General features: G+C 41.4%; 1 protein-coding gene across 1 annotated transcript in view; it reads left to right on the forward strand.

The window, feature by feature from the left end:
* slkb (STE20-like kinase b) overlaps nucleotides 1–7,500 on the forward strand; it is a 104,937-nt gene that overhangs the window by 46,145 nt on the left and 51,292 nt on the right. The window lies entirely within an intron of this gene.

The following is a 7,500-nucleotide window of genomic DNA, read 5'->3' on the forward strand; positions in this document are numbered from 1 at the left end:
TGGAACAACCAGTGCAGGCCACAATCCATCCATTTGTATGCTACTACCAAGATCAGTTGAAACTGGAAAAAAATCTGTTTTGTTGTTATTTCAGACTGCAACATTCATGATACAATTGCTGTACATCTGTTTCAGAAGCTCCTAATTCAGTTTCTCAGTGACACTTCATCAATGACAGAACGTCCAAAGAAGATCCTATATTTTTTCTGATGGCTGTGCTGCACAATATAAGAACCTTAAAAACACAACAAATTTGTGCCACCACGAGGCAGATTTTCACATACCTGCAGAGTGGCACTTTTTTGCCACATCACATGGCAAAGGTCCATGTGATGGCGTTGGAGGGACAGTTAAATGGCTTGCTGCACGAGCAAGTCTGCAACGTCCTATTGACAATTAAATTGTAACGCAATACCAACTGTTTGAATTTGTCAAGGATAATGTCAAGAACATCCATTGCCAGTTTGCCACAACAGAGATGTACCATCATGAAGCTGAGAACCTGTTGAAAAGGTTTGAATCTGCAAGAACTATTCCAGGTACTCAAAAACTACACAGCTTCTGCCCATTGTCAATGGACACAGTGGAAGTTAGGCCATTTTCAGCATTCAGAGAAGGCAGAGTTGAAAGAGTGAGCTCAGTAAAGGAATGTGTTACATTTTCAAGCATCAAAGGGTATGTTGTAGCTGTATATGATGGCAACTGGTGGCTAGCATGTGCTGAAGAATGTATGCCGAGCACTGGAGAGGTGAAACTGAACTTCCTGCATCCTCATGGGCCATCTCCATCCTTCACTTTTCCCTTCAGACCAGATAGACTTGTCATGGATCATCAGGATGTGCTTCTGGTAGTGGAACCTGTAACTGCAACGGGACGTACTTATACATTATCTACAAAAGACACAGCTGCTGCTTCAAATGCACTGGTAGAGTACAAAATTAGAGTGTAGCCATTGATTATCTCTTTAAAGTACGGTAAAGGGAAGATGGCACAGGTACACAGAGAAGGAATGTTCAAACATTCACATATCATCATTTGGTGTGTATAAATGGACATCTGCCTTAGTTTCTGAAACCTGGGACCATGGACGCTGTCAATTTTTGTTTTGTTTTTGTTTTGACATGTGATGCTACTATGGTATTACCATATTATTAGTAAGTGGTCTGTATGATGCCATATTTGTGAGTCAACATCTCTCTGAAATGAATAACAAACCGAACACCAGCATTTTAGGTGCTGCTCATGACATTGCCGGCTATGTTTGGACAAGGAACTGGCCATTTTAAAATATAAGTTTTTTAGATATTCAATTTTTAATTTTTCAATTTATCGTAATTCATATTCTGAGAGTAGTTGTATTCCAAGGTGATTATGTAATATGTAGAGCCAGAAAAGAGCTTTCAAACAACACCACAGGCATCTTTTTGTGACTAACACTGACTGATATATTCAAGGCTGAATGTATAGTGTCCTACCCTCACATGTGAACCTTTCCTAGTCTGTTTCTCCCTTAATATTAGTGTCAGATTCAAACCAATGCAGTTCTGGGGTGCTACCTTGCTACTGAAAAGGCACACCAAGTATGACTGAAATCCGGGTCGGTCGGGTCCCAAAGTGTCTGATTTCACGTGAAATGACCCTATAGTTTCCAATACAATTCTGATAATTATGCATGTAGCTGCTTATGCTTTTGAAATACATGGTGGGGTTGAACAATTGAGCTTAATGATTGGCAGTGTGTATGAATTATTGTGTGTGTGCGTGTGTGCGTGTGTGCGTGTGTGTGTGTGTGTGTGTGTCTGTGTGTCTGTGTCTGTGTGTGTGTGTGTGTGTGTGTGTGTGCGTGTGTGTGTGTGTGTGTGTGTGTGTGTGTGTGTGTGTGTGTGTGTGTGTGTGTGTGTGTGTGTGTGTGTGTGTGTGTGTGTGTGTGTGAATACATGTGTGCGTGCGTGTGTGCGCACGTGTTTGTGCGTGTGGAATATGAAAGTAATAAGTGTGTGTATGTTCCTCACTTCAGAGCTGGAGCGCCCTCTGACGGAACCTCAGATCCGCGTGGTGTGTCGGCAGACATTGGAGGCCCTGCTGTACCTGCACGAGAACAAGGTCATCCACCGCGACCTGAAGGCCGGCAACATCCTGCTCTCCCTGGACGGAGACGTCAAGCTCGGTGAGCTCTCGCCTGATTATTATCGACTTTTCAAATCTTGTACTGAGATGTCGGTCTGACCAAGAAAGATAACGAATAACGTTTCCCAAACGGCCTGGTTATCGTCGTTAGCAAAGTCCTTCGTAAGAGCGATTCAACTCTCTCTCGACAGCAACGCTCACCACTAAATCCAAGGGAACGGTAAGACGGTCTTAAGACGGTCTTAAGACGGTTAGCAACGACAAGAATCGAGAAACGGACCCCTGGTTGGCCCACCTCCTTTTATTTGCTACTGTTGGAGGCCAGAAAAGGATGTGCCGAAGTCTAAACCAAACGTTTTCTTGGTCCCAATAGAACGTCTCCACTTGAAACCACTTCACTGCCTTGAACACGCCACTACCCAGCTGCTCAAAGTTGATTGCTTTCCGACAAAATGGGTGGATGTGTTGAACAGAGAAATCGTGATACGCAGTGTGAGAGTTGATTAAACTGACGCGGTCAACAGACCTGTAATAATACATGGAGAAGGCTGGCTCTGTCTCTATCTCCGAGGGTCCGGTATTTGGTCGTGGCGATGGGGGTGCCGCGTTGCACACAAATTCAAAAAGCAAGACGGTCTCCAAACTGACAGATATTGTCGCAAATACTTGTATTTATGTATGTATTCATTTAGGGGGTTTTAATAACCTAACTTATAGATAGATCAGACATAACAGTACCGTGCCTCAGCCGTGTGAGTCACGACCAAGGCCTTGGCGATCCCTGCAGACAACCAGAGAGAGAGCCTAAAAGCGTACTGGTAGTTGTGATCCAGAACCCCCTCTCCATGGTGCGATCTCGTGTTCTCCTGTCAAACATTCAAGAACCGCTCCTGAAAAAATATTAATCGATAAAGAGTTCTCCATTTCAGACAAAAATTGTTAACGCGCCATTCTTGGCACAAGACGCCTCTTTTCATCTATAATCCCTTGGCAGGCCAGCAGAGCAGGAAACAATAGGAACAATAAAATCAAACAATGCAATTCAGCAAAACAATAAAGTACAATAAAGTCCAGTCTGTTGTGTATTGGGTTTCCATGTTTTAATACTTCAGCAGTCATTCCTGTGTATTGAATTTCATGATGGTGTTTAATGCAGGCCACCTACAGTATTGTTAGATCTGCTACTAGTATTTAAACCTCAATTATACTACTACTACTGGTACTACCAAAGATTCTCTATTCTAAAAGCAAAGCAAATATTCTGCGCCGCTTGTCAATCATTCTTGGCATTCCATGGCAGCAGCCCGCACTAGGCGGGACACGCGTCAAACAAAGTTGATTTTCTCTGTGAAAAATGAATTCTGAGATGTAATTCAACTTTTTTAAATATAAAGAAGGCATGTGGCTCGCAGGATATAACATTTTTAAATCCATCGCTCCGCCCATGAATTAAGGCATTGGTCGTATCCGTGGAATAGTCAGATTCGCCCATAGGCGCCCATTATAAAAGTCTCCCATCAGGTCTCCTAAAGGGGCGTGGCTGACGTCATAAGTGAAACAGGAAGGAACGTCGAGCTGTCCGTCTGTGCATTTAGAACGTCTCTGCTACTAGTACCACTGCTGTATTTTTACTACAATGCATTCCAAAGTATTACTGTTATCATTAGAGGGGTCATTTTAAAACAATTGATTTGTACTCTGCTGTACAGCTGCTCGCTTAAAAATTATGATGACTCGTCATTTATAATGACTATGGAAAAATGCATACACATTTGGAATGCAGTGTATCAGTGTGAGCACTATATGCAGTATATGACGTACACTTTTAGCATACAACCACTACAAGTATGAGTGCTACCTCTTGCATATAAACTTCACCACTTGTTAGCGTATTATTACCTGAGTCAGAAATGGGTTGGTGAGATTTTAGCAGAAATTGTGTGAAAAGAAAGACAATTAAGACAGGCCAGATTACTTCCATAGATGCAACCTTGGGGTAACACTGAAGCCCATATCTATAGCACATTATGAGCACATTTATAACAACTTATGAGTGTAGTCATAATAAACCTATGATTATGATGGGCATTATAAGTTGTTATAAATGTGCTCATAATGCGCTGTAGATATGGGATTCATAGTAAGTGTCACCCAGCCTTATATTGCGCCGCATTTTGTGCCTGCAGTAGCTCCTCCTCTTCTAAAGTGGATGTTGTGTACAGTGGGGGAGGTTTGGGGGGGGTGTTAATCCAGCTCCACTGTGTATGGGTAACAGGTGGGACAGATGGTGATGTAACTATGTAAGCCACCAGAACGTCCCCAGGTTCCCACTCACCTGCATGCACTGTACCAAAAAATGGTCTTTATAGGGATATATTGGATATTAATTAAATACATGCATGTCAATAAATATATTGGATATTAATGAAATATGTCAACAAATACAGTATATTGGATATTAATGAAATATGCCAACAGACATATTGGATATTAACTAATTATGTCGACTGAAACAAACAGGGATGCACACACGTACTGTAAATACATCTGTAGACTTTGATAGTAGAAGCGCCTAAGTAACTGATGTGTGAGAACATAAATAATCATGAACACATTATCAACGCCATCAAGCACACATCTAGTCCCTTGTACTGATGTTGACTCTCTTGGCTTGTGTGTGTGTGTATGCCTGTGCGTATGCGTGTGTTTGTGCACCGTGTTTGTGTGTGTGCGTCTGTGTATGTGTGTGTGTGTGTGTGTGCTAGGGCTGGGCAGTTTTGGAAAAAAAATGCATATCACGGTTTTCTTGATGAAAATTAATATCACTGTTCTCTGCACGATTTTTTTCATAAGCAGCGATTTTCCACCACATCTCAATGTTTCTGAATAAAATGGTGCAATCAAATTTAAAAATGAGAGAAAATCCCGAATTTTAGTTCATCTCCATTTCTATTTTAATCACTTTTTTGGAATAAAAACAAAAAAAATTCTCTCATCAAAAAGTGAACCTTGTGTAGGTGAAAACCGTTATCATGTTTTTTTAACGGTATACCGCCCAGCCCTAATGTGTGCACACGCTTATTTGCTTTGGCTTCCGAGAGCCACTACAGTTGTTTACCAACCTGATAAGAGGTGTGTGAAAGAGTCAGTGTTTACTCGTGTGTGCGTGTGCGTGTGCGTGTGCGTGTGCGCGTGTCTCTGTGCTGCACGAGAGAGAGAGAGAGAGAGAGAGAGAGAGAGAGAGAGTAAAATAGAACTTTGTTCAAAAAGTTACTCATCTTCCTCCCCTGTGTGTGTGTGTGTGTTACAGCGGACTTTGGTGTGTCAGCCAAAAACACTAAGACCATCCAGAGAAGAGATTCCTTCATTGGAACGCCTTACTGGTGAGTCAACAAAATGCTGTCTACATCTCCATCTGCTCCTCCTTCAACTCATCATCATCATCCTCTTCCACCTCCTCCTGCTCCTCCTCCATTTCCTTCTCCTCCCTCTTCTAATCTTCCTCCTCTTCCTCATCCTCATCATCATCATCATCCTTCATCTTCTTCTCCTCTTCCTCCTACTCCTACTCCTCTTCCTCCTCCTCATCATCATAGTCATCCTTCACCTCCTCCTGCTCCTCCTCCATTTCCTTCTCCTCCCTCTTCTAATCTTCCTCCTCTTCCTCCTCCTCATCATCATCCTCCATCTCCTTCCCCTCTTCCTCCTACTCCTCCTCCTCATCATCATCGTCATCCTCCACCTCCTCCTGCTCCTCCTCCATTTCCTTCTCCTCCCTCTTCTAATCTTCCTCCTCCTACTACTCCTCTTCCTCCTCCTCATCATCATCGTCCTCCATCTCCTTCTCCTCTTCCTCCTACTCCTCCTCCTCCTCTTCATCCACATCCTCCTCCTCCTCCTCATCATCATCATCCTCCATCTCCTTCTCCTCTTCCTCCTACTCCTCTTCCTCCTCCTCCTCTTCATCCACATCTTCCTCCTCCTCCTCCTGCTCCTGCTCCTGGCTCTGGAGGTGGTGATGTGTGAGACCTCTAATGACTACAAGGCTGACATCTGTATGAAATTCATCGGTAACACTTTATTTTAGGGATACATCTATTAGCACTAATAAATACAATATTAATGCCTGTGTAAGTAACTTGTAAGGCATGTACTAAGTAAAATAAGACAGTTGTTAAGCATGTTTTCACAAATGTCTTGTTCATGGCCCATTAGGGATTTATTACTAATATAACGTTAGTAAGGACCAGTAAGCCTATATTTCTATTTATTAGTAAGAAGTAAGGGTAACACTTTAGAATAATGGATGCAAAAAAGCATTATAAAGACTTAATAAATAATTAACTATTGATGAACAAAACATTAACAAACGTTTGTAAATGATTAGGAAATGTAAACAAATGCTTGTAAATGACTAGGAAATGTTATGTTAATATTTCATATTTATCAAACATTTACAAGTTGCTTGTAAATGAATAAAATAGTCTGTTATAAGGTGTGTAAAATCTTGAATATATCATTTGTAGATATTTTATAAAGCATTAATAAAGCTTAGTTAATAATAAAAACATTTGTTAATGTTTTATTCATCATTAGTTAATTATTTACTGAGTCTTTACTAAGGAACATTATTATAAAGTGTTACCGAAGTAAGTGGCAGAATACAATGTGCATAAGCTCCCGACACACTGTGTGAACTAACCCTGAACAGTGTGAAAACAGATGCGGAATAAGGGTCCCTATTCTAAAGTGATGCATAGCTCATCCCAGATGGCTTAGGGCCCCCAAACTACCAAAGTCCTCCTCGTTACCTAGGGCCCCCATACCACCCAGGGCCGCACTACCTAGTCCCCCCATATCAGCAAATTGTAAGGGTATAGTAAATAATTCATAATACTTCAGCTAAGACATCTAGATTTCTCTTGTTCATTTCAATGAAGTTCAGGTAACAGGAGCCTTTATATAGCAAGGATTGAACGTACACTTGTCAACTTGTTTTTTCATGTACCACTGAGTTTTCATTGTAAAAAACCCCAAAATAAATGCAGAACATTAGAATATTAGTTTTGAAGCGAAAATAAACTATTCTTTTGTGATAATTAAGTTAATGTTTGAGAACATTAGCTTCAAGAAGTGCAGTGCATGATGGGTACGCAATCTAGGCCAACAGACAACCTACCCAGCTCTGAGCCTACCTACGTCCTTAGCTCCTCCCCTCACTCGTGCAATTTAGTTGCTATCCAAACATTTTCCCATGAACGTAACAACAGATATATTATCATTGCATCATTGGCCATTAATTGCATTTCTGACTAAGGGCGTTCCCATTATGCAGTGCACTTGTTGGTGCTAAGTTTTTCAAACATTAACTTA

Source organism: Engraulis encrasicolus, chromosome 1 (genome assembly GCF_034702125.1).
Source record: "Engraulis encrasicolus isolate BLACKSEA-1 chromosome 1, IST_EnEncr_1.0, whole genome shotgun sequence".
Classification (NCBI taxonomy): Eukaryota; Metazoa; Chordata; class Actinopteri; order Clupeiformes; family Engraulidae; genus Engraulis; species Engraulis encrasicolus.